The 27,197-nt window shown below is 43.6% G+C and overlaps 1 protein-coding gene across 3 annotated transcripts in view; it reads right to left on the bottom strand.

Annotated features, from left to right (window-relative positions):
• RAB11FIP4 (RAB11 family interacting protein 4) overlaps positions 1 to 27,197 on the bottom strand; it is a 215,125-nt gene that overhangs the window by 86,674 nt on the left and 101,254 nt on the right. Inside the window, exon 1 of one of the 3 annotated variants that reach the window (XM_050920719.1) lies at positions 22,147 to 22,213. The exons of the other annotated variants lie outside the window; for them this stretch is intronic. The gene's annotated coding sequence lies outside the window, so the exon portion shown is untranslated. Of the gene's footprint in view, positions 1 to 22,146; positions 22,214 to 27,197 lie in introns of those variants that run through there. 3 annotated transcript variants of the gene reach the window in all.

Genomic DNA, 27,197 nt, shown 5'->3' with positions numbered 1-27,197 from the left:
GTGATCTCTACGACGCAGGATACAGCAGCAGATATTTTAAAATGAATTCCTGGAGTAAGGCTTAAATACCAAAGAGTATGAACATGCTTTTTCTCTCCATGTCATTTAAAGGGAGCACAAAATCTAGGATCTAAACACTTTTTCCCAGCAGAGACTCAATTCCTGAGTTTTTAATAAAAGTATTATTCATTTAATACTTGAGTTCGGAAAAAAAATGATGCACTCCCTTAAGGAGTGATATAGAAGGCCATCGGTTCCAGGAAACGCAGGGCATAAGGGTGTGATCCCACCAGTTTTGTAGTGCTGATTTTTACAAATTTCATACGCTTCCTGTAGAATCTTTACAGAAACAAGGGAGTACTCCACTTTTCTCGGCCTGTTTTGAGTACTGTTCACTGAATACTATGTAATTTATTGCATTTACAGTGAGGTTGAGCCCTTGGTTGATTAAAGTTTAATCAGCCTCATAACTTACACCAAAATACATTAAGTGCACGAATACCTCTCAAAACCAACTTCATTCATTATTTTTCCGTCCCTTACCCTCTATTATCAAGGAAGTCCCGATCCTGTAAACACTTACACATGTACTCAACTTTACTCCCATGAGTAGTTCCATTGACTTTAGTGGACTACTTATGATCAAGGATCCTAAGTTTTCCATGATAACGCCCCCAAAATTCGCTGATATCCCCCCTCATAAAAATCTGTTTTTCTGTGATTAAAATGAAACACTGAACTTCAGTTTCCTAACCAGAATATAAATAGGTATCAGTTGAACACAATGCTTTACTGATACACAGTAGAACCCTCACAGAATCATAGAATATCAGGGTTGGAAGGGACCTCAGGAGGTCATCTAGTCCAACCCCCTGCACAAAACAGGACCAATTCCCAACTAAATCATCCCAGCCAGGGCTTTGTCCAGCCTGACCTTAAAAGCCTCTAAGGAAGGAGATTCCACCACCTCTCTAGATAACCCATTCCAGTGCTTCACCACCTTCCTAGTGAAAAAGCTTTTCCTAATATCCAACCTAAACCTCACCCACTGAAACTGGAGACCATTACTCCTTGTTCTGTCATCTGGTCTGTTTATCCAAGCCTCTATTATCTGGCTCTCCGTATTAACTGAACCATCAGCCCTGACGGTGGCAGGGCATGGGCTGTCAGCCCCTGGAGCGGCTGGGGCTCGGGCTGTCAGCTCCAGGTCCTCTCCTACAGGAGGTCTCTCTGGTTATTCATCCCCTTTCCCTCGCACAGGAGTTCTATCATCAGAGGACTCACTCTCTGGTGGGGCAGGTGGAATGAATGACTTTTGCCAACACTGTTGTTCATGCCACCCGAGTTCATTTTACTGGTGGGAAGATAATCATGCTGTCTTCCAGCTGGCACTTCCTCAATCAAGTCGAAGAGTGCCATCTTCAAGAGCCAAGTCTCTCTCCGCCATCCTGATGACCTGCTCTGTTCTAAATTTCTCACAGCGGCACGCCAAAACATGATCGCGTAGTAGGGAAATGTCCTGCACCACAGAAGTGTGCATGTTAAGTGAGTCAAGAGTAGAGCTGGCCAAGAAACAGAATTTCTGCCCTGTGAAAACACTTGAGATTTCTGGAATTTTTTTCATTCCAAATGGGAATACACAGCCAAAACGTGGACATTTTTCACCAAACTGAAATCCTGCAGTATTTCATTTGAGAAACACTGAACCAGTCCCGGGAACGTTTTGGTGTTTCCAAAATGAAATGTGTCCCCTGGACTTCCAGGCAGGTTGGGGGCAACCAGAGAGGCTGACAGCCTGGGTAAAGCCTGGGAGCCTAGTAGTCCCCCAGATGGGCTTCTGTCAAAAGTTTCAACCAAGTAGAGATGTTCTCCCAGAACATTTCAAATTAGTTGAATCAGCTTTTTCTGGAGGAAAACTGTTCCACTAGAAAAATTTTGATCAGTCCTCCTTAAAAACTTCCTTAGCATCTATTGTCCCTTCCCAATTCTGCAATTTTCTTATTATTAAAAAATTTATTTTGTAGTAATGCCTAAAGGCCACAACCAGTTCAAGTCCCTGTTGTGCTAGGCCCTGTACAAACACATAATGAATGACAGTCCCTGTCCCAAAGAGCTTGTAGTGCAGTTGTGGTTACGGCATTGACTGCCTTGTGTGTCTCAGGAGATAGAGTCAACTCCCAGCTCTGTCACAGACTTCCTGTACGACCTTCGGCAAATCACCGAATCCCTCTGTGCCTCAGTTCATCGTCTGTAAAATGGGGACTGTAGCAGGGCGGTCACCTGCTCCTGGCCTGAAAGAGTTAAAAACAGCCCTGGGAGAGGGCTGTGGCAGGAGGTTAAAAATCAGCCCTTGGAGAGGGCCGGGGCTGAGAGAGAAAACCCTAGGCTGATTGAGGAAACAGCGCAGCTGGGCCACACCTCAATCAGGCTGCAGCTGGCCCTATAAAGGGGCTGCTAGGCTGAAGCTCAGCCAGTCTCCTCTAGCTGTAGAGAGAGACAGGCCTGGCTGCAGGGAGCTAGAGAGGGTACCTGGAGTGGTGCAGGGCTGGGGGAAGGCGAAGGGAACTGGGGAGCTCCGGCCTGGAAACCCCCCAGGCTGCAGCCTAGCAGAAAGCCAAACAGGTCCTGGGGTTGCTGGGGACAGCCCAAGGCTAGGCAGAGGCAGCAGGTCTAAACCCAGCCTTGCCTGTGATGAGTGGCTTATACTGCAGTCTGCCCCAGGGAGCGGGGACTAGTTGGTGACAGTCAGTAGCCTGTGAATGAGGTGAAGTGGGGATAAGGGGTGGGGGTTCCCTGGAGAGGGGAGACCCTGAGAGTGAGGGGTTACTGTCAGGGGGCAGCACCTCAGATAATGGGGCACCAAGTCCAGGGAGGGACACGGGGGGCCAGTGGCAGTGGGACACTGGCCTGCAGAGGGTGCTCCAGAGCCTGGAAAAGAGCTAATTCCCCGAGAGACCAGCAGGAGGTGCCACAGGAGTGATTCCCGCACCATTACAGGGACCATAATTCTTCCTTAATCTATATAGATTGTAAACTCTTGGAGACAAGGAGTGCTCTGACTATGCTGTTGTATGGAGAGGGCACAATGGGACCCCGATCTCAGCTGGGGATTCTAGGTGGTACTCCAATATAAGTAAATATTACAGCTTAATAACTCAGTAATCTGGAAGCTTGCTACAGAGGCAGGATCAGACTGAGATTATACTTTTATAAACTGAGCTTGATTGAAAATGTAACTCTCAAAGTCATAATTTTCATGAATCTTTCAGAAGCTCTGAGAAGGTAAACTAGCTCCTCATCTCCTCTTTTTTTTTAAAAAAAACCCCTGAATCTTTGGAATAGCATCAACATGCAGCAATCTTTTAGCCTTGCACAGGGAAATTTGCCTAACAAAACAGTATGGTTTTATCAAGCCATTTCCTTCTGTTTCCTTGCTGGCAGATAATGGCAGCTACAACCACCTCTTAGCTGTGACATTTCTAACCTAAAAAAAGAATAACTGTAGTTGGCGGTAACATTTCCAAATGATGTGCCTGTATGATTTGAAATGTTATGGCTTTTTCACGTTTCCCTAAATAATACCTAACTCTTACAAAGCTCTTTTCTCTGTCGCTCTCAAAGTGCTTTACAAAGGAGGGTAGTATCATTATCCCCATTTTACAGATGGGAAAACTGAGGCATCGGAAGGTGAAGTGACTTCCCCAAGGTTGCCCAGCAGCAGAGCTGGGAATAGAACTCAGGTCTCCAGCATCCCCGAACAGAGTGCTATCCTTGACCACCTAAATAGCTAGCAGAGAAGCCTCATCATTGGTTTTTCATCACCATCCTGCATGTGCCTGTAGAATGAGAGGAGAGAGGGGATTCTAAACATTTTACTAATTATTGCGCACGTTATATTACTAAAAAAGCTGTTTGCTCAAGAGCTGCCCATCCTCCAGCCTATCTCAGCACCTCCATCCTTTCCATTAAGCAGAGGTGCTACCACGTTAAAAAAAGAAAGAAAAGGCTGGAGGGTTCCTGGTGTACAAATGTGAGTGCTGAGCTGGACCTCAACAGGGATAGTAAAGAGACCATAATAAGGGTCTGACATACAGGAGTGTTGGAATGAAGCAGATTCCCCTCCCGCAGTCACAAGACCGGAGTCTAGGTTCCAAAGCAAAATATCCCATCACTTGACAGGGGCAGTATCCCCTGACTCCAGGGGTTAATGTTACAAAGTGGTACCATCTAGCCCTTAGATGTTTTGGGGAATATGCAGGGGCCAGACCTTATAATTTGTTGCAACCTAAACTGTTTGTGAGACAGGATCAGTTTCAACACATTTCCTAATTCACACATTTTTGAATAAAATGCTTTGAACTTGTCAGAACATCCCTTTTTGACACTTTCAAATCAATGTTTTGTTTTTCAATTCAAAACAAGTTTTTGTTTTTGAAATTTTAGTTAAACTTACACTTTAGGAAGTTAAAAAATAAAGTTTGAAATTGCAAACATACATACATTTTACAATGACCAAAACAAAATATTTTGATCTAATTTTTTTTTCTTTAGATGATCAGTTGGAGAAAATTTTCAAGTTTTTGAATTTCCATGCTGGTTCAGGACAGGAAAAATTTTGAATTCTCACAAACTTTTGTAGGAAGGGAAAACCATTTCCCACTCAACTCTACTTCCAGCTACTTTCACTTGGAATATTTCTGCAGAAAGCCACACTAGCGACACTAGCCACACCCAGAAAGGAGAGATGTGTGAGGATTTCTTGGGGATCCAAATGGGAATCTTAAAGCAAACTTGTTGGTGCTGGTTCTCTTTCAGTCATTACAAACAGAACTGCAAGAGTCAGTTTGCAAATTCTCATACATGCCCCAGGACTAGCAGCGCAAAGGGGCCTTACAATGGATGAAAATGTCATTTGCTTTTACGTGGCAGTGTATAAGAGGGATAGCATAAATGAGAATGAAACCCTGCAGGGTTTGCAGAGTTAGCCTAACTGGGCTAGCGAGGTCTTGAATTTGCATAATTGGTGTCTGAGGTAGCGTTGCCAACTCTGTGATTTTACTGAGTCTCATTTTGTGTTTTTTATAAAGCTCCAGCTCTTGGAAGCTTGTGATTAAATGAGAAACTCACTTTAAACAAACAAATTAGACAAACAAAACTAAGTTTCTAGTCTTCATGGTTGCAGACAAAAGCTTGAAACTGTTCATTCTACAGGCTCAAAAAGCAGAGGTAATTAAGAAGAACCTAACATGTATTTCTTTATTTTTTTGTAATCTCTCATGATTTTTTAAGCCAATCTCATGATTTTTGGGGGCAGGACTCTTGCTTTTTGAATGCTTGAGGTTGCAATATTGCTGATGGACCTTAGTGTATGTTTTTTAATCCCTGCACAATTCCCTAATGCTATTTCTACATATTCTTGTTTGTACATAGTATTATATAGGCACGCATTGCTTTGATACGATTTCAGTAACAACAAAAAACTAGTGAGTTTGCTATGTACTACCGAGTCACTGTGAACCATCTGCAATCAGCTACTTTAGTCTAGCAGGGCCAATTCAGTGTAATGCTCCTTTTGTAGACTTACATTGTATTGCAAAAAGACTTCAATCTGGCTACTCAATGGCTGTCAGAAAGCACTATAGCTGTTTCTTCTAGTGCTACATTAAAGCCATGCTATTTAACAGGATATCTTACTCCCAGAGTTTACTCCTTCCCAGTCTGAGATATAAAGGCACACAAAAGGCAATTAAATCAAACACAATAGATTGCGTTAACTACTTGTAAATAAAAAGCCATCTTGATCTCTTTGCACATCTAAGTTAGTGGGCCACATGAAACTGAGGTCTCAGCTCACAAAGAGTTTTCAATTTGCGATTAAACATGGTGCATTGCAAATAGCTAAAACAACCCATAGCAGCGGATTATAGTTTACAAATAGGGGGAAATGAATAGCATAAAGACGACAGTGAATACCACTAGGACAAAGATTTAGGGGTAAAATATTATTGTATAAAGAGATTTAAAAAAAAAAAAAGCATTAGCCAACTTTTCAAAAATGTCTGTGCAGCCTGGTTCCATCCTGGACTGGGAGCAGAATGGCTGTTCTCGTAAGGTCTGGTTCTGTTCTCAATGAAGCCCCCCACAAAACGAGGACTGAACCTGCAGTGTTGGAAGTCCAGGTGAAACTTCGAAGAAATCTTGTCCTTGTGTCTGATCCAACACCTAGTGAAATCAACTGGGATCTTCCAATTGACTCTGATGATTTTGGACTGGGCTCTTACGTTGGTTTGCAACCCCACTCATTGCTGAAGAAGTCTGGATAGGCAAATATGGGGAACCTTTTGAAGTCTGCCCGTCACTGCAAATTAGCACTGGTCTGAGTCTGCAGATTTTCAAATGAAGATTATCTTTGTCTCCCATGTGTGCGGATTCAGAGACTCCAAATCTTGCTTTGAAGTTAGACTCCACTCAACCCTGATGAGTCACACCTGTACATTTTGACAGCTTTTGACACAGACCCATAAACTGGCCACAGTTCCCTCATAAAAGGACCCATGTTTGCTTTACAAGCTTGTGAATCCCAACAACCTCTGCAATGAACCTGTGTGAGTTTTGCAATGAAACCCAAACCCAGAAGAGATTTGCACGTACTTCACGTTGGCTTTAAAAATTACCGTAGTGTCCAATATATCACAAATCATGGCTTCTTATTTTCAGCACTTATTAGCAGAAACTATTGCTGGGTCTTTTCCTGCCAATTAAAGTTTATCCAGAATTAGGCTGATTTTCTTTTTCTCACTGCATGCTCTTGATGGCCCTTCATAATTTGTACCACCTCCATCTCACTGCTCCTCACTTCTAGGCGCAGAAACACTGCAAAGCTAACTGCTGACAGTGGAAGTTGAAAAATATTTCTTCCTTTTGTGGCTTAAACACAAAGAAGCCACTCAGAACACTTTCCCAGTCAATAGTTTGAGCCCTTTATCACTTCAGAGATGGATAATGGAGACAGGCAAGTTGAGGAAAGCCAAATACACTCCAGCTCCTTTTACTGTTTACAAGGTCATGCTAGTCCTGTATTGTGGTGGAGGGTCTGAACTGTGGGAGCCAGACATGTATTCTGAGCCAGATTCAGAGACCTGTAGACCGGGTCTACACAGTTTTTATACCAGGTGATCTTTTTTACTAATGTAGTTATACTGATAGAGCCCCCAGCATGGATTTCTACTACTATAAAGCTGTGTTATACTGGTATAGCTATTCCCTTTCCCATACGGGAAAAGCCCATCTGTTGTAAAGAACCTTTATACGGAATCATTGCATCCAGCCTTGGAGGTTGTATCGTTTTAACTATGCCGGAGTAGTTAAAGCAATACAACTTTCTAGGGTAGACAAGGCTTAATCCTATGCTAATTTGGCCCTGTTTAAGTAGTGCTCTCCCAGAAAACAACATGGTGGTGGAGGAGGTGCTGGGTGGAAAATTTTCTAATTCATTCGGGAAAAAATAGAAGCAAAATCAGCCAGATGAAGGAATGAAAATGGACTTGCATTTGGGACCAGCTCTTCAGTGGCTGTCCCGGCTGCCGATGGAGAATCTTTACTCATGTCGTTTTTGTTAATTGCTATTGTTGCAGCCTCTGAGGTTACAAACAAAAGACTCAACATGCTCTGATATATAACTTTGACTGCTAGGAGCATCTCGTAGACTGATCTGCTAAGTGTAGCCCATGATTGTTAAATCTCACAATCTCTTAGTGAAGAATCCTCAAAGGGCTCATTGGCCTTGGCTACATTGGCGCTTTACAGCGCTGCAACTTTCTGGCTCAGGGGTGTGAAAAACACCCTCCCCCCAAGCACTGCAAGATACAGCGCTGTAAAGCTGCAAGCTAAACCCCATGAAGATGTGGAGTACGCGCAGCTGCAACCACACTCGCACTTCAAAGCGCTGCCACGGCAGCGCTTTGAGGTTTCAAGTGTAGCCATACCCACTAAGATGGCTTTCTGGGATTTGCCTTGTGTATTCATCTTATACACTATTTCCCCACTGCTAGTGGAAAGTACCATTAGCACGTCTTACAGCCGCTTCCTCTCTTAGGGCCTGATCCTGTGACGCTCTAAAGGCCTCCCACAGGATGCTGGGCGTTCATCATCTCTCAGGGTATGCTCAGCACTTTGCAGGATCAAGTCCTTAACGTATGGTGTTGAACTTTGCCCCTGCAGTCATCCATTAGCGAGATGACTTTCCAATTAGCAATTGCATCTCTAACTGGCCACCTTGAGAAAGTATTTTCAAATACAACTGCTGTGGAAAAAAATATATAAGTAGGTCACAAGGATTATGCAGGAAGACTAACACTAGTACACACAGGGATGAGACAAGAAGTTTCAGAGATGCATAATAATCTGTCCTCGTCTGACCTCTACTTCTGTTTACACTTTCAGAATTGATGAGTGCCACAACTTGCCCATTAGCCAGAAAGCTTGGATGCCTGCCATTATCAATTTCACTGGAGCAATCAAAACTTTGCAGAGTTCACAATTACATTTCACTTAGTTCCTCAAAAGGTGAGCAACAGTGACGCAGTTTCATTCCTTGTTTTACCACTGAGCACTTTACCTCATTTCAGGGTAGATTCAAGATGGGACATAAGTATTTTTATTTGTCTGAGGGTAGCATCGAGGCTCCATCAACAGAGATCTGCTGGGTACTATACAAACACACGGTAAGGCTGGGTCTACACTACAAAGCTTTGTTGGCACAGCTAAGTCGATCAAGGGTGTGAAAAGACCACACCCTCCTCACCAGCATCACTCTGCTGGCAAAACTCCTGGTGTAGACATAACTATGTTGACAGAAGCGTGCTGCTATGTGCCTAAATAGTGTTGTTCAGGGTGGTGGTTTAGCTAAAAACTTCTTGATGCCAGACAGAGCGTCTACACTAGGAGTCTTTGCTGGTATAGCTATACCAGCAAAGCATTTGTAGGGTAGCCAAGGCCTAAGAGAAAACCCCTGCGCTGGAGAGCTTAAAATCTAAAGAGGCGAGACAAAGGAAGTATTACCAACCCCATTTTACAGAGGGGGGACTAAGGTACAGACTAAATGACCTGCCCAGAGTCACATGGGAAGTCTGTGACAACAAGGAATTAAATTCAGCTCCCCTGACTCCTACTGCCCTTACTTATCCACAAACCTGTCATTCCTCTCTAAGTGCATCTGATTCTCTTACATTAGTGTAACAGACTGAATTTTTTCCACCAGTCGATCAATAATCGTCTGCAATTCAGTTATTTTCAGTTGCTGTTTCTTGACTCAGAAATACAGTCACTTTGACTGCTATGGAAAGCAGCAGCGTAAATAAACTAGCAATGGCCGATGCCCATTATTAGAGGAATTTCATGAACAGGCAGAGTTGCAGGGAACAGGGTACCATTCATTATACTCATACGGACACAATAATATAAAAACCCTTGACATGTGCAGATATCGCGAGCCAAATCTCTGGTTCAGTTTCGAAGTGAACGAAGTTTGGAAGAGTAGTTTAGTACTGAATGGCCGGAGGCCAGCAAGAATATATGGACAGCTGGCAACTTGTCAAGGCCCAGATGCGTAAACGTTAGAATGAATGTCAAGGCCCCCAAATGAGGAGGCAGCAAAGAAGAGCAGATGAGGATGTTTGAAAAGACGTGGGACAGATGAGGATGTTTGAAAAGACGTGGGATTCACTTGAAGTTGCACAACATTTTTAGGCGACTCATTTTCAAGATGCAGCCTCCCAGGTGCCATGATCTACAGGCACAGATAGACGACACCAGCTTTATGAGACTCAGGTAAGTCTGAGTCTACAATAAATGACATGCTTACTAATGATAGAGCCTATAAACATGAAGATTAGTAAGAATCACAATTATTGGTTGATTTTCTTACTGCTTTAAGGGTGAAATTTACCCCTGTGAAGAGGGTCAGCAGAAGGCCCACTTCAGTGTCATGCAGCCCTCAAAATAAGGATGAATTTCACCATTAGAGAATTTAGCCTATGTCTATGCTTAAAACGCCACAGTGGCAGAGCTGTAGCATTCCTCCATCCACCCAGCGCTGTCTACACGGAGATTTAGGTCAGTTTAACCATGTCAGACCCCTGAGCAACGTAGCTGGGTTGATCTAATTTTCTAGCGCAGACCAGCCCTTAGCGTAGCTGAAAGGAGCTAGATTGAGAGCCACAGGAAATGAAGTCCTCTGTGGGTATGTGTACACTGCAGCTGCAAGCAAGCCAGCCTCCCAGGCCCCAGATAGACTCACGCTACCAGGACTTGAAGTACTGTGCTACAAATAGTGCAGTTGAGGCTTTCAAGCCTAGCGGGTTGGGTGGGCTGGAGAGCCTGAGCCACCATGTCCACAGCGCTATTTTTAACGTGCTAGCCAGCCTGATCCCCGCTAGCACAAGTCTCTCCACCCAGGCTGGGAAACTCGCTCTCAGCTGCGCTGTAGAGACTTACCCGATGTGGCTCACGACACAGGGAACATTTTCCAGCATTGCCCCACCGATGTACCTGAACCCTGGCCTATTGGGGGAAAGGGGTCCAGGTTCCGTAGCTTATTCAGTAAGACACTACACAGAATTTAACTGAGAAGAGATTTTGCCCTGTGTTTGTTCTCTGAAATCAAGCGCAGAGAAGAGAATTTTTGCACAAACTGCTTGATTTAGCAAAACAGGCTAGAACGTCTCTTAAAAAAAAAAATCTGCCTGAGCCAGCAGATTGATTACTTTATAAATCAATTCCTTCCCTGCGTGCAAAATCTTTGATTGCTCTCCCTCTTTGTCTTTCATTCTAATTAAAATAGTGATGTCGCGTAATCAGCCATATTGTCAATGGCCCTGTTGCTGCCCGGACATTTCTGAATGTACATTATTAGACGAAAATGAAGCCAATGAAGGATCTCTCTCCTCTCCCCTCAGCAGCTGCAGAAAGATTAGTGGCAGCAGGTCTGAAACACTGATAGGGAAGAAAAGGCTGGGAGCTGCACAGACCCTGGCTGAGCCAACACAGCAGGGTACGTTCATGACTCGAATCTCGATGAGCCTCAATTTGAAGAAAGAAAGAAAAATAAAACTGGTTTAAAGAGTAACACTGGCAGCAAAAAGAGGAGAGCATTGTTCCATGGGTCTTTTATGGTAGGAATTTCAAAGCCTAAAGGATCTGGATGCCCAATTCCCATTAATTCCTAATGGGAAGTGGGCATCCCAGTCCCCACGGTGACTTTGTAAATGGCCACAGAGATGTGAGCAGACATAGGTTCAGATTCTGCAAGCCTTGTTCACATGGAGTAGGACTGTACTTCACTGGGGTGACTCCTGGAGCACTGTGCTACTCAATGGGAGTACGGGGAGAAGACATCAGTCCAGTTGTTAAGGCATCAGGAGACCCAGGTTCAATTCCTGGCTCTGCCTTGTGTGAACTTGGGCAAGTCACTTAGGGTCAAATTTTTAAAGGTATTTAGGTGCCTAAAGATGCAGATAGGCACCTATTGGGAGTTTCAAAACACTTAGGCCCATAACTCCCATTGAAATCAATAGCATTTAGGTATCCAGGTGCTTCTGAAATCCCAGTAGGCACCTACCTGCATCTTTAGGTGCCTAAATACCTTCAGAAGACTGGCTCTTAGCCTCTCTGTGCCTCAGTTCCCCATCTGTAAAATGGGCATAACATTACCTTATCTCACAGGCGGTGAGGATAAATACATTACGGGCTGTGAGGCGCTCAGAGGCTGTGATAACGGCCATATAAGAGCACTAGATAGATATGGTGGCAGAATATGGTCCACAAACTACTTCCATGCTCTCTAATGGGAAATTATACTACAGCCACACACAAGAACAGCAGCAGCACTTTCACCTGAGGGTCTCAAAGAGCTTCCCAAAAAGCACAGTGAAATTCAGCACGAGGCCTAGGCCCTCCTGCTCGGGCGCGGGCTCCACTCTGAGCTAGGGGTATGCTTCCCAGCTCTCTCAGACACACTCATGCTAGCTCTCGTGGAGCCAGCACGCTAAGAATAGCAGTGTAGCTGTGGTAGTGCAGCAGTGGTGAGCGGCAGCGTGGGCTACCCATGATGAGTACAAACCCGCCTGAACCCCAAGGGGATGTACTTGGCATGAGTAGCCTGTGCTGCTGCCCAGCTATGCTACTCATTTTAGCGCACAAGCTTGATGAGAGCTAGCATGAGTGTGTCTGTGTGAGCCAGGAACCACATCCTCAGCTCCAAATGTAGACATGCCCTTTAACTGGTACACAGAAAGGATTTTTACTCTCGAACAAACACACACAGCATCCAGGGGAGTATTGATATTCTCATGTTGTGACAGGGAGGCCAAGGCCCACATTTTGAGTCATGGATGCCTAACCTTAGACCTTTAAATCCATCTTTAGGCATCTAAATATGGCTTCCTTTGCAGAGGTGCGGCACACCCTCAGCTCCCATTAGCCTCTGGGGAGTTTCTGACGCTTTACGTCAAATTCTGAGAGCAGAATTTGGCCCTTGATGCTCATTCTCCTCCCACACTTATTTTACACCCAGGTAATTTCACGGAGTCACTTCTGACTTGATTGGTTTATTACGATAACATACATATTAAGTGCGCATACTGCCATGCGCTGGGAACCCCTGACAATATTTAAAGCCACACAATAATCAGCAGATGAACTGATCTGCTAAATCTGCCTGCCTTTCACCTGTGTAATCACCTCTTTCTCACTTCAGATCTTCCTTGTACCTCAATTACCAAATCTCCCCAGGACAGCCTCACCTTTATGGGAAAGGGTCCCCATCTTGTGAGGCACTGAACAAACTTAGCATCCGAGACAGTCTCTGCCCTAGAGAACTTCCAATCTCAATAGACAAGACAGACACAAGGGAGAGGCACCGGAGAGAACTTACAAGCAGAGTGAATGATGCTATGGCTGCAAACTAATACGCCATGTTAGTGCTGTAATATTTTTAGTTTTGTCTTGTTATTTAATTCCTCTCAGTGGGGTTATTTTAGGAGGAGATTAGCTACATAGAAAGACAAAGGAAGGAAAGAGGAGGGGCGGGGGCTGCACATTGTGAAGCTAGAGGTGGGAAGGGTCAAAGTAAACAGCCAATCAGCACAGGAGAGTGAATGCTCACAGCGAAAGCAACTTGAATGAAGCAACTTGCTTTTCTGATAGAGAATTGTTTTTAAATGGAAATTTCCACAGGAAATATCTATTTTCAACCTAATTTTTTTTGGGAGGGGGGGTCATTAGAAAGAAATGAAACTGGGCACATTTTGAGGTTTTCAGCCAAAATGTGCTATTTTCAGCCTTTTTGATGAAAACAAGAAAAAAGTGTCGACAAATATTAACTTCTTCAAAACCAAACCCATTTCTGACCAGCTGTAATAATGATGCTAAAGGGAGTGGTCCAGGATTATCCTACTTTAAGAATTTTGATTGAGAAATCACATAAATTCAGTCAATACTGGTACATTCCAATGGCAGAATATTGCTTGCAGACAGGTTTTTGTGAGTCAAGGATACAAGTCATCCCATAGGGCAGGTTCTGTGGTGCTCTGCAGATGAACTCTACATCCTTCACCATTTCCTACAAGATGGGATGACCTTGTCTTCTTATAAATGTCTCCTGATAACACAGGCTTGTATCAGTATGTATCAGTGCAGAGATTTGAACTGGCATTACTCAGGATCCCTTGACAGGCAGGGAAATACAGCAGTCAACAGGTGAAAACCCTTTTGAATTCAGTGCCAAGGAGCTGAACGCACATGACAAAGCTTCCTGCTCAGAATAATTTCCAAAAACCTCTTACAATTGGTTTTGCAATTCAAATATCTGCAATGAAAGAAATGTCAAGAACAAGATATTTGAAAATATTGGTGAAATAAAACCACGTTGATTTACTTGTCTGCCCACCCATTGACAGGTTCACAAGCAACGAAAGCCCTGGGAATTCCTAGAGAAGCTTTATAAGCTCTGTAAAGACTGCATCGTAAAGTAACTTGTCATTGATCTGCACTTATCTTTGTGTTCAACTGAGCTGAGGCAAACAAATATTTTATGGAAAGCAATAGTTATTCTTAGAAACTACTGTGAGTTACTCACCCGCTAGGAATTGATCTCAGCAAAGACATGTTGAGATACAAGCTTTGTTAATTATTTAGCTCTCTTCCCTAAATTTTCACAGAATTCTCGTATAATTAATAGTTAGTTAAGTTAGTATTGAGTTATAATTCTCTCTCTGTAAGCATTTGCCCAACTGTGAAAGCTCATTTTTTAAAAAGGCAAGAATTTAAAGGGACAAACACTGAAATACTCTAAGGTGAGATTTTCAAAGAAATTTAAGAGTTAGGTGACATAATCCCACTAAAGTTCAGTAGAAGCTGAGTGCCTTATTTCCATCGGATCTTTGGAAACTCTAGCCTTAGGTGTGCATATAAAACAAGTGCCCTGTCTTAAAACTGCTGGCATCTGAGCGTCTGAGGCAGAATATTAATAAGATTCTAAATGGCTATTTCTTGAAAAGAAGCCTTGACACACTCATAGAAATAACAAGCAAACACAAGCAATGGCCACTGTATACAACTTAGATAGTACATGAATACTTGTTGTACACATAGTTTTGCACACACAATCAAGTCGGCCATCAGGCAGAAACTGCATGCACAAAATTGTAAGTGCATTGTGATGCTTGTAGATCAGATGCCAGTTCACGTCAAGTCCCCTGGGCCTCGCTGAACACTGACATATGCACAGCTGGACACCAGACTGTTCACCTGTGTGTTAGTATTGTTAAAAAAGACATTAGAATGATAAGAATGTGTTCAGTGTTAAGACTTTATGAAATGCTTGTAGGATGCTGCATATATTAATCTTACGTACAATGTCTGCATCTCACGTTATAAGGTAATATTTAAGGGTTTGCTCTATAAAACTATATAACTATAAAAATGTTTGCTAAGGCTGTAAGCCCCCACAGTCAGGGGAGAAGCATTACCAAGTGTGAAATACTACTTTCTCCAACAAAAGAAGGTCTATAGACACCAGACAAGCCACTGTGGAATATCAGTGGACAAAAGACTTTTTTGATTGCTTCCCCCATATCCTAGAAGAGGGTATGTGCACAAATCTGCTTGAACACTACGGGGTAGGAAATAAAAGTCACTGTTAAGGAGAAACTGTATCCCTATCCTGCTTGAACTCTGAGGGGTGAAGATTTCTAAGCATAAATAAAGGGTCCCCAGCTGTTTATCATGGGTTAACCCTAAAGCTTGCCCATTATAGTAGATACTGTCGTCTTTTGAAACCTAAGACTTTTTTGTGTGTGTATGTTTACCTGCTTTAAAAGTGTAAATAATTATAATTTCTTTTTCTTAAATTATACATCTTTAGTTAGTTTATTACAGAATTGGCTACAAGTGTGGCCTTTAGTTTGAAATCTAAGGTACAACTGATCTGGAGTAAGTGACTGATCCTTTGGGACTAGGAGTAACTTGAATATTGGTGCAAGGGATCATCTATCACAAATGTAGGCTTGCCTGGTTGGCAAGACAGGCTGGAATGCCCACCAGGACTATCTCTGGCTCCATGTGAAGGGCATTACAGTGCTTGAGGAGTTCACGCCTTTTTCTTGGTTGGTGAAATCTAATTTTAGAACACCCAACCAATTTGGGGTTTGTGCCCTGGTTTGTGGCAGTCTGCTCTGAGCTTGACACCTCTGTTCGTGAGTGACTCTAGACAGCATGGCAGGCATAACTGTAGAGACAGGATTGAGGCCCACAGTTTTTCAAAACAACGAAGTGACCGGAAGAAGCAGAAGTTAGATGTCAAAATTCTACACTGTTCAGGATCATCAGTTCACAAACAGGAAGTAAACGATCCAGGCTCATTGTGGCGTCTGCTGTGTAAAAACAGGTGAGACTATCAGTGTCTGTTACAGGTCACATTATTTCGGGGCGCAGACCATCGCAACCAAGAGCAGAATGTGAACACTGATTTTCCACTATAGCCGCTGGCTTCATACACATTGGATCAAATTCTGAAGTTCTCAGTCTTTATTGGAGTTTTGCCAGAGTGAGAACTTTACAAATTGTGGGCCAAATTCTGAAGTGCTTTGGGATATGTGTTACCACTGATAATAAATTTAAACACGTGCCAGGCAAGGGTGAGGCCATCTGCAGAACACAGCACCAACACAACCCACACCCATTTATCCACATACAGCAGGCCAGGAAAGGAAGATCCATCCTAATTAAGATGCAGGTTTCTCTTAACTGCTCATCCTTTTATCTCACACTCTCTTTTCATTTATACTTTTTTCCCCTCTGTGCCCTGTTTTCCTTGCTTTTAATAATTTTTGGTGACCTTAAATTTTCTTTCCTGAGGTTTTGGAGACTTTTCCCCAATACCATTATCTCTGTGTATATATTTTAAAATGAGCTTCCTCCTGTAGATGATTTCAACACTCAGGACTTTGAATATACACTAAGTACAGGCACAACTGTCTACTATAAAAGGACAAAGGACATTATGTGCATAAGGGAAAGTAGGTCATTAGTTCTCAGTTCAGTCTCTGGATGAATACTTGATGTCAGCTCTCTGTGTGATGCACTGAGATGAAATTCAGTTGAACACGTTGCAAGAATTATGAGCCAGCAGGCCAAAGAGCAGAAGAAAAATATCCAAAAACCCTGATGAACATTATCTACAAAATATTTTGCGCAACACAAAGACTCTTGAAGAGCTAATCCCATGAGACAAGCTTGTCTAAAATGCAGATTATGGCAATAGGCCGTTTTTGGAGATCTAAATAGCGCAGGCCATTTTGCTTTAGAAATTAATTTTTAGTTGTACAAGGCAATGAATCTCTTGCAGGGGATGAAGCTATAAGGTTTAAAATTAGGGATCATGGGAAAAACAATGGTTAACAATTACAGAGGCTTATAAAGTGGAAACGAAAGTTAAACAGAAACACAGGTTCAGCTCCTTACTGAAACTAGTCTGATTTAGGCTGGTTGAGGATCTGACCCACAGTTCTTAATGGATCCTTAAAAATGTTCACTCTCAAGGTTCACCTCTTCCATCTATTAGACTCGTCCAGAATGCTGGAGGGTCTCTTACCATATCTTTCTCCTCCTGATGATACAGCTCATGTCCCACTCACCTCACAGGATCTTCCTTATTGACCTCAGCCTTCAAGGACACAGCAATGAAATACTCAAGTGGAGTGGCAAGAAGCAATAATTTCTGAAGGCATGCACACTGCCAATAAATAGTTAAATACAACAACCAATAACCAGCTAATACTAATACAACCTCCCTCTGGTCAAGGATATATAAAAATACACAGAGGTTCTATTTACTCCTCTGCATGCCTAGAACATCTACACACATACCTTCCATTAATGCTAATGAGAGCAGAAAGCGTACACTAAATTCCACATGTATCAGTGGAATAATTCCTCCGGGTTACCTTAAATGAGCCTATTTTTGCACAGTCAGAGGAACAGACCCCCCCACCACATGGATAGGAAAGCTTACCTAAATATTACATCTTTATTTAAAATGTCCTGATCCTTAGAGAGTGTAGGGAAAGATTACTCCTAAGTTTGTATTATCATTTCTACTGAAGAAGAATCTGGAGCCTCAAGTCAGTCTGAAGGCTCCATTGTTCTAGGTGCTGTACAAACGCATACTGAGAGAAATTTTCTGCCCTGAGGCGCTTGCAGTCTGAACAGTGATTTCTGCAGCAAGGCATTGAACTAGAATGATTTGAAACAGGACAGGTCTCCTTGCTGGCTGGCTCCACTCTAGGCATCTGCTTGATTTTATTTCAGAAGTGTCTAAGCGATTTGGGCATTAAAATTAATGGGAACTGGCCAACTCTGAAAGTTTCGGCCTATATATTTCTGTGTGGATACAGATATTTGCCAGTGCTATCACCTACACTAGCCGAGGGCTAGCTTTCCCTTTGCTGTTACAGGGTTACTCAGGACAGCAAAGCTTTCCCTGAGCTCAACTGCCACCACATAGGACCTTCCTTGAAGTATAAGCTTGGGGAACAAGTAGAGGCAGCTTGTCTGATACTGCTCCCTGGAAGCATGCGGGCAAGGAGTAGGTGGTGTCATGGCTCAGACACCCCCGGCACTGGCCAGAATCGGAAGGGACTATGCTGTGTCTTGTAAGAGGCTGCCACAGCATACTCACCACCCCAATGGAAAAGGGGGCTCTCTACAGGAATGGTGCCTTGAAGGTGCCTTGAAGGTGCCTTGAGTGGTGTCTGTGGCCGCAGGGCTGAGGTTGAATGCTTAATCTAGCCCTGAACACGTATGTTGTTAAATACAGTGATGTGATGGAATGGTTCACTGTTCAACGTGTAGCATTACATGTCAAGACAACAAATGACAGGTTATATTGTAAATAATGCCTTGCTAACCATCGCCAAACCCGTCACAAATTTACAGACACACAAACACACCCATAATGCAGTCAATATCACAAAGAGTCAGCTCTTTTACGGAGAAAAACAATTTAAGAGAAGTGAGGGGAGTTGTTCTAACCTTTGCTTATTAGCAGACACCCTCGTACTGGCTTGATCTGTGATAGCGCTGTTGTAGGCAGTTTAAATAAACACTCTTCTAAGGCAGCAGGTCAGGATTCAGTGGCTGGGAGCACAGTGTGCTATCTGCACAATGGAATGATTGCATGAGCTGGCTTTTGGTTGAGGTTGGTGCTGCTGGTCTCACTGTTAAAAACAGCTGATCATTCTTTTCAAGAATATACAGGCCTCTCCTTTTGGCTCAGGTGCCATTAGAAACACAACCATTTGAGTGACAGCTGGGCCATAATTCTATGCAATCCGCCCGTGCTCACTTATGGCAATGTACACAAATACTACGTAATGATAAAAAATGGTCAGAAAGAGGAGGCGATGTCTGTTGATCATACACTAAGCCTCACAAGAGCAAGTAACTCGAGGGACCCACTTGGGACCAATCCAATACCCACGGAAGTCAATGGAAAGATCTCCATGGATTTCAATCGGAGTTACTAAATCTGTAAAGATCATTGGGCAGTATCTTGAAAGCGAAGACTGGGATTTGCGAGTGGCTTATTATTGCCTCTAATTAAAAGCCTCATTTTAATTATAGGACTTTTTGTTACGATGAATATGAAAAGGCTATGGCAAGTTATACTCATTTATTTTCAATGGTTAATATAACACTACCTAAGCCGTCAGGAGAGATCTAGCTTCTGACTGACACACTTCCAAGTATCCTTCTTGGCTAGTTCTTCCTTGTCCCAGGAATGTTGCTGACATACTGGAATAAAAAAGGGAGGAATAATCCAGACTATGAACTAGGACTTTAAGATCAGACTTGGCCTGGGACTGGAGCTCAGCTTTCTCAGGCTGGGGATCCTGAGTTTTGCTTCAGGGCCTTCTCTAAATGAGAACAGGGTTTGAATCAGGGTAGGAGAGCAGTGAAATGGATTTAGAACCTGGGTGGTCTAATGGCTGGAGCACTAGAGTGGGACTGAGGAGATCTGGATTCCATTCCCAGCTCTGCCAATGACCTGCTGAGTGCCCTTGGGCAAGTCACTTTGCCATCTCATCTTCTACCCCTTGTCTATAGACTGTAAGCAGATTGTCTCTCACTATGCATTTGAACAGAGCCTACCACAATGCCCCCCCTCCATCTCACTTGGGGCTTCTGGGCACTACCAACATAACTCAAAAACAATAGCCATTCTTGGCTCATTTCTGCCAGTCAGTCAGGGTTCTGAAAGTGACCCATGCTACACAGAAGAAAAGCAGCTTCCTTCCTTCAGTCAGCTGAGTTTAAAACCAGCTTTTCCAAAAAAGCCATTCATTGGCACTAAAAGTCCTGGCAGAGGAAGAAACATTTCTCTCGTGCTCTTACTTCTAGGCAGGGTTTTTCTCCATCTCTGATTAAAAGAAGGTCAAATAACCTGTATCTCTTTAATTTTTAATAGCAATTTCATGCTGTTATTTCAGCCGCTGCACCACACAAATCCCTCAAGACTGCTTCCTAAATCTTCCCTTCGACGCTGGCCTATTTTTTTTTCCAGTTAGAAATTGGTTGGCTTAGCCAAAGTGTGTGCTGGAATTGGAGGAGTTCTCCTCCTAACAAGCTGAGCACCTCTCCTTGCTCTCCATTTCATTGTCTCTTCAAGATTTCTAATAATAGAACAGATAATCAAGGTCTGATTTACAGCTCTGCTGAGCCAGCTGAATATTATATCTAATTTAAAACTGAGTGTCATTTGCTTTAATATTAAAACAGGATAACAGAACAACACTTTGCTTTTCATCTGTACATCTCTAGGCTCTTCCCAATGGAAGGTAAGTATCATTATCCCTATTTTACAGACATGAGAAACTGAGGCATAGGGCTGTGAAGTGACTTGCCAAAGGTCACACAGTGCTCCGCAGAAGATCTAGGAATAGAACTCGGGTCTCCTGACTCCCACTCTGATGCTCCACCCTCCCATATAAGTCACTTAAGCATCTAGCATAGCCATTTCAGTTAGGTGCTGGGAGGACTATAGAAAAGGAAATCAAATTACATCGGGATGTGATGGGCATGGGGTCATGCAGCTGGAATAGAAACCGTTTTGGCTCCCTTATTGGGAAGGGTGCTGCATAGCGAATGGAGATGTGGAACTCATAATGCAACCCCCGCAGAAGTAACCTTTCATAGAAAAGGGAAAGGCACGGCACATGCTCTCTCCTCAGTAGGATGATCACAACTGTGTTATTAAACTAAGGGCCGGGGGACTGCAGCCAGCAAAGGGTGAGTAGCCTTATTCAGCACCCTTTGAAATCAATGGGAGTCTTTCCATTAACTGCAGTGGGGGGTGGACTGGGCCCTTCAAAGGCTGGGACTAGAACATGACAAATGGGACATGTGAGAAGTTCACAGCTGAACTGAAACTCTCTGGATCAGGAGGCAGGTGGGGCGATGAGTTGGTTAACCTGAGAACATTGTGTGGATAACTTTGGTGGGACCCGCAGAAGGCTATTGTATTTGACTATTTCTGACCCAAAGCATTTCAGTGAGTATCTAGGTGGCTGTATAATAAACTCATCCCCATCAGATTCAGCAGCATCTCAGGATGAATTGGCTTATCCAAGTGGGAAGTCTCCCTGCACTATACACAGGGTTTTTTTCTTTCTAAGACAGAGATAAGCTTCCCTTGATAACATCTATTTCTTTCTCAGTTTGATCAGGGAAGGTAAAAGGGAACAAAGAGGCAGCAAATTCATTCCTGTGGGTGTGCAATGAGGGATTTAGAGTTTTGTTCAGCTAGAGCATCTTTTCTCAGTTATCTTCCTTTGCAGTTTTTTTTTAAATAACCTGAATTCTTGGCTTTATCAAGCAGCTTTTGAATTGTCTGTACAGAGCTATTTTCCCCGTTAAAAAGGATAAGCCTGCTTAAACCCAGGTTTTTTCTCCAGAAAGCCTATATTTCAGTTTTGCATCCTTTCCAATGAATACCCTTTGAAAAAATGATGTTCTGGCATTGATAACTAAGGAAATGAACAACATATGAATTAAAGGAGAGAAAAAGACGGGAAAAAGCCAAGATCTCGGCTCTACAAGACTACAGGACACAAAGAAATCCCAGTGTAGTGACATATAAACATGTACAGACATGCATATAAATTGCCTATTATTCTGCTTCTTTTATTATTGGTATTTTGGTAGCATCTAAAGCAGTGGTGGGCAATCTGCAGCCTGTCAGGGTAATCTGCTGGCGGTCTGCGAGACAGTTTGTTTTCATTGACCATTCGCAGGCACGGCCATACACAGCCCCCAGTGGCCGTGGTTTGCTGTTCCTGGCCAATGGGAGCTGCGGGAAGTGGCGCTGGCCACAGGGACATTTCTGGAAATAACCTAGCCCACTGGGGGTGCTCCCACAATATTACTAATTATTTGCATGAATATTATTAATAAATGTCATTTGCAAGGCATCTTGGATTTGATTTATAAATATTTTTATTTTTAAGCAGAGGACTTTGTCTCAATACAGAAGATAGAAACTTGAAAGCAAAACAGAGTGAAAAAGTGATTTAGACACAAAACAGCACTTACCTGAAGGATTACGAAATCAATATGTTGTCGCTTCCTTAATTAAAAGCAATCAATTGCCAGTTCTTGCTCATTTCAGCCTCCTTCCAAAAAGCGATCCACAGCACTTTGACTGTTCTAAATTGGTTTATCTATGGGGAAATAAGGAGTGAAGGATTGCTTCACCATGGCAACAAACACCTCCATCTTCTTCAAAAAACGCCAAACGCTGAGCACCAACCAAAATCAGCCCAGATTCTGAGATCTTAAATTCTTCAGAAAGGAAAAATAGGGATGAAGCAGAGAATGTCCCTTGAAAATGGAGGCTCTGACTTCCTTATGCTAAAGAAAAATAATGACATCTTGTGTGACGTCCAAGGAACTAGCTGTGAAGAAAACCATAATGAACATCCACAAGATAACAGCCAAAGGAGAAAAACAATGAAAAAAAGCCCAACTAGATTTCTGAGCATGCTCTTGTGGTGAACAACAGGAAAGATGTTTGGGTTATAGTTTCATCTTAAGTAATGGGCACCCACTAAGGATGGGTCAACAGAGCGGAACCACAGGTGGAAAGCTGAGTTGGCCAAAAAGTGGTCTGCCAAACTCAGCCCCGACATTAAGAGCTCACCAGGCTGAGTGATCGTGGTTTAGACTTGTCTACCAAGCAGGGACTTAGTGACATTGCTGGCTGACACCGTGATTTTCAAAAGAGTTGAATGGGAGTTTACTGCTACTGAGTCAGTGGCAAGAGTTAGGCCAGTACTGAGTGCTTTGGAAAACCCCACTCATGCTTCCCGGGGATGGACCCTCCCAATTCCTGATCACAGCTTTGGAATAACCATAGAGGCGGCTGTTCCAAAAGAGTCCATTCTGCTTGATGTGCTGAGCCCTGTTCAGGCCTGCGCAGGGTTCAGTTAGTAATGAGCAGATACCCTGGCAGGGTAGACATGTTCAGTAAAGCTTTTAGTTGCTCACTTCAGTACTGAGACTGAATAGCTTAATTCAAGCAACTCCCAAGAACGTGGGATCCTGCAGAGCTGCGTACTAGACATCCCCATCCTTGAGGTGTGAGTGGTCCATCAGCAAGGGGAAGCAGCCAGCCAAGAAGAGCTTGTGCTCTAGCAACCTACGCCCAGTGCCGGGGGAGGAGCAGAGGGTTGGTCACATCCTCACAACTGGCCTAGAAGAAAGAGTACTCCAGATGCCTGGCCGTAAGAAAATGTTTGGATTTGTGTTCACCAGACACTCTGGTCAACAGCAGATCCAGAAGGCAAAGCTCCCCTGGTTCAATGCACCCTGAGATGTATGCGTGTGACTTCTATTAGCAATGGGTCAGATATATTGGTGTAAAAAACACCCAGACTAGATCCTAAAGAGGGAAACAAGTCAAAATCTCAGAAGCAAAGACCTTCTAAAAAACATTAAAATGTATTACTGGCATTAAAGTGAATAAATGAAGACTTGGCACACCACTTCTGAAAGGTTGTCAACCCCTGAGCTAATGCATCTTTCGTTCAGCTGCTCCAGAAAACTGGTAAAAATAAAAAGAGGTTTAAAAATGACAGGTATGCTGATCAATTTCACCCCTTCCAAAAGCCACTTTGGCCCCTGTTGATGGTTTTGATGTAACGAAAACTCCCAAAACAATGGATCACAGCAATTTTCTCTTCTGCACGATACATGTGACATTGATGAGGATTTTTTTTCCATCCTCATAAAATAAAACCATATAAAAATTCAGTGGCCTCATAAGACGTCCTTACAGCCATCTCCCTCCTGGGCTGGATCATTAAAGTAATGCGAACATTAAGTAAAGTACTAATGCTTACTTATGTCAGAACGTTCACTTTCCAGCAGCAACACCATGACTTACTGCACTGCTCCTCTATGCCATTGCTCAGTCCTGGGGCTGAGCCAGACGCAGCAGGAGACGGGGTACAACCTGTCAAGGAAGGCATGCTACAAGTTTCTCCTTAATTGCTCCTGCCATTGTCTTGTTTCCTGACTTCTCTGTCCTCCCCCCTCGCTTGTTTAGTTTTTACCTGTCTTTATTTGTTGTTTCCATCGTTTGCTTTCATTTTGTAGGGGTTAATTTAGTTGTGATTGGTTTTATTCTATTCCAGTGTGAGTACTTCATTTGGCCAAGAAACTATGTTAGTAGAGATATTGGATCTCAGTTCAGAGTGGACTTTCTCCAGATTCAGTGTGTGTTCAAATCGAGTATTTTGGTTCAGTCCATGATAGAGATAAGGGTCCGTTGGGAACAGGGGCGTCAGGGTGCCTCCTGAGGCTTGCTGCCCCAGGCACACACTTGGAGCACTGGTGCCTGGAGCTGCCGCTGGTTGGAAAGGCAGATCCAGATCTAGATTCAAAGGGCTAGATCCTGGCACTCCTACTCCTGTTGAGTGGCACCTTACTCACTAGGTAACCACACTGAAGTTAGGGTGACCAGACAGCAAATGTGAAAAATCAGGACAGAGGGTGGGAGGTAATAGGACTCTATATAAGAAAAAGACCCAAAAACTGGAACTGTCCCTATAAAATCAGAACATCTGGTCACTCGAACTGAACTCAACATGACTATTCGCAGAGTACCATACTGCTCAACCTGGGTCAGATGCCAGGATCTGCACCAGAGTTTCCCAACTTTCTGAGGGAATGGGAGAGGTGGGGTAGAGTTTGGGTGCAAGGGTCTGGCTTGGGCTCATGCTGTGATTTCACCTTTTGTTTTCTGGCTTCCATTTAAGGTTGTGCTGTGCTGGGAAGCCAGGCGGCTGAATCACTTTACAAATAAAGCTCTGTTACAAGTCATTTCTCCCCTTGCATGTGGCTCTGAAAAGGCTTGTCATTTCGCACACTCCTGCACATCTCTCCACCCCCTCTCCCCCACAGCCACAGAACAACAAACACCGCAGAACAGCGCTTGCTTTCCCAGGCTGGTTTTCTGGACTCCCTTAATCAGTGATACTGAATGTAATACAAAGTGCTCATCAAGGCACCATCTATTTATAGCAGCTGTTACTGACTCCTTTCCCTTGTCTCCTTCCCCGAGATCGCCTGTTGAAGGCAATGAGCAATGCAGATTGGAAAGAGGTGATGTAGCAATGAGAATTCAAGGAACCACAAGCTTCCCTTCATCCCCATCTTGTGCACGGGCTTGTTTCACTTTCATTATGCAAAGCACTGTTTCTCATGAACAAGAAGAGCTTTATGTTTATGGCAAAATAGCACCACAGGAGATGCAAAAACTTTAAAAAATGCAAATCCCCCACAGAGGCATGGGTAGGAGTGAGAGAGGGCAGGGGAAGAGAGACTGGTTTGCATCTTCTTCTTCTCATGGAACAACCTGGCCGGGCCATCCACAAGTTGGTCCTTAATATTCATGCTCAGTAATCAATGCTAGGATTTGGTCTGGACAAGTCTTGAGTGGAGAGAAAACCTCCTATTTTCCCCACCTCCACTGACATAAGCCTTCGCTACAAGAGGCCGGCAGGTCACCTGTTGTTGCAGGTAGAAATGCATGGAATCAAGTGTTTAGTCATCTCAGTGGTATGACTTGTGCTCACAATTAATTGGTGATGCAAAAAAATGCAGGCATAAAAAAGGAAGCTCAGCTGAGTCCTGGCTGAAAATGAGGCCCTCATGTTTGGGAAAAATATAACAGCTCCCCTGCATCTTGGGCCCAATCCTGCTGCCATTGAAGGCAATAGGATCAAATTCTACAGCAGCAGGATCAGCTCTCCAATATGTACTGGATAGAGCTAGATGGGAAATGATTTTCTTGCCCTGTGAAAATTTTGGCGATTTAAAATCTCCCATCCCGAATCAGGACGAAAAGTCAACCTCGTCCATTTCCGTGAATCAAAAATCTGAAAAAAGAAAAAATTGGATAAGGTCAAAATGTTTCGTGTTTAGATGATTTCAAAACATTTTAACTGACCCCTTTTTTAAGCAATACATTTAATTTATTTTTACACCAAAACCCATTTCTGCCCCCAAATGGAGCCTTTTCATTTTGAAAATATCAAAACAGGGTGTTTTGACAAGTTCTAAACTTACTTTTATTTTGAAATGGGACATTCGTCAAAACTGACCCTGTCCCACAGTTTCAATTTTAACAAACTGGAATTTACTCACGACAGACGGTTTTGTTGGAAAATTCCCAGCCCACTGCAATTGTTGTTTTGAGCAAGTTCTTTGTGGAAGCTTCTCCCTCCCTTCCCCTTTATGTAAGCAGCAAGGGAGCCGGATTATTTTTTATGCAGGTGTTTTATACAAAGGACATGGATTCCTGTATGTAGCCACAAACATTAAAAATATAATTCAGAATGTTGTCAGGTGAAAGTAGGCAATTTCCATGGAAATTAGCCCTGAATGGCGGGCACGCTGCGCTCCCTGCTGCTCTGGGTAATTGTTCACCAGAGGCTTCTTGGTAGTTGTCATCAATGCGCTTTCGGAAGCTTGGGAAAAATAGGCGCGATAAATTGCTGAAAGCGTTGCCTTCAGAGGGTGCCATAAACGTCTAGTTGGGGGAGAAAGTGGACTGTATGCCTGTTGGCACCGCCGTACGAGTGTAAATAAGATTATGGCTGAGCTTTATGAGCTTCCCGACGATGCTCAGGCTATGAATCCCTGTGAGGAGAGTCAGGTAACAAGCAGGTGTAGCAGGAAAGTCTGGTGACCAGCTGGCCTCGTGGTCAGCTCATGGCCTTACAGGTTCTGCTGGTCTAGTTGTCCCAGAGGAGGGGCCCGGCTGCAGCCTCAGTCACCCCCTGAAGCTCCCATTTCTCTCCCAGAGCTCATCATTACAAAGGAGCAGGGAGGTCAGGCAGGGAGATCTGGGCCATCCACTTCACTGGGTCCCGACCCAGAGCCCTAGGGAGTCTCTCCACATAGCCAGCCCAGTTACTGAGCACCCCAAATTATGTTACCCCCTTGGTCATTTCCTATTAGCCTGCAGCTCCTCCGTTTGGGCTGTGGCGACTGGCTTAGCAGAGACCCTCCTCAGTCTCTTAGCGCCTGGGTCAGTCGATCAATCTCTCCCCAAGCTTTCAACTCCCAAAGGAGTGGGG

This window comes from Gopherus flavomarginatus, chromosome 12 (genome assembly GCF_025201925.1).
Source record: "Gopherus flavomarginatus isolate rGopFla2 chromosome 12, rGopFla2.mat.asm, whole genome shotgun sequence".
Classification (NCBI taxonomy): domain Eukaryota; kingdom Metazoa; phylum Chordata; order Testudines; family Testudinidae; genus Gopherus; species Gopherus flavomarginatus.
This window is presented reverse-complemented; position numbering and strand designations above follow the sequence as displayed.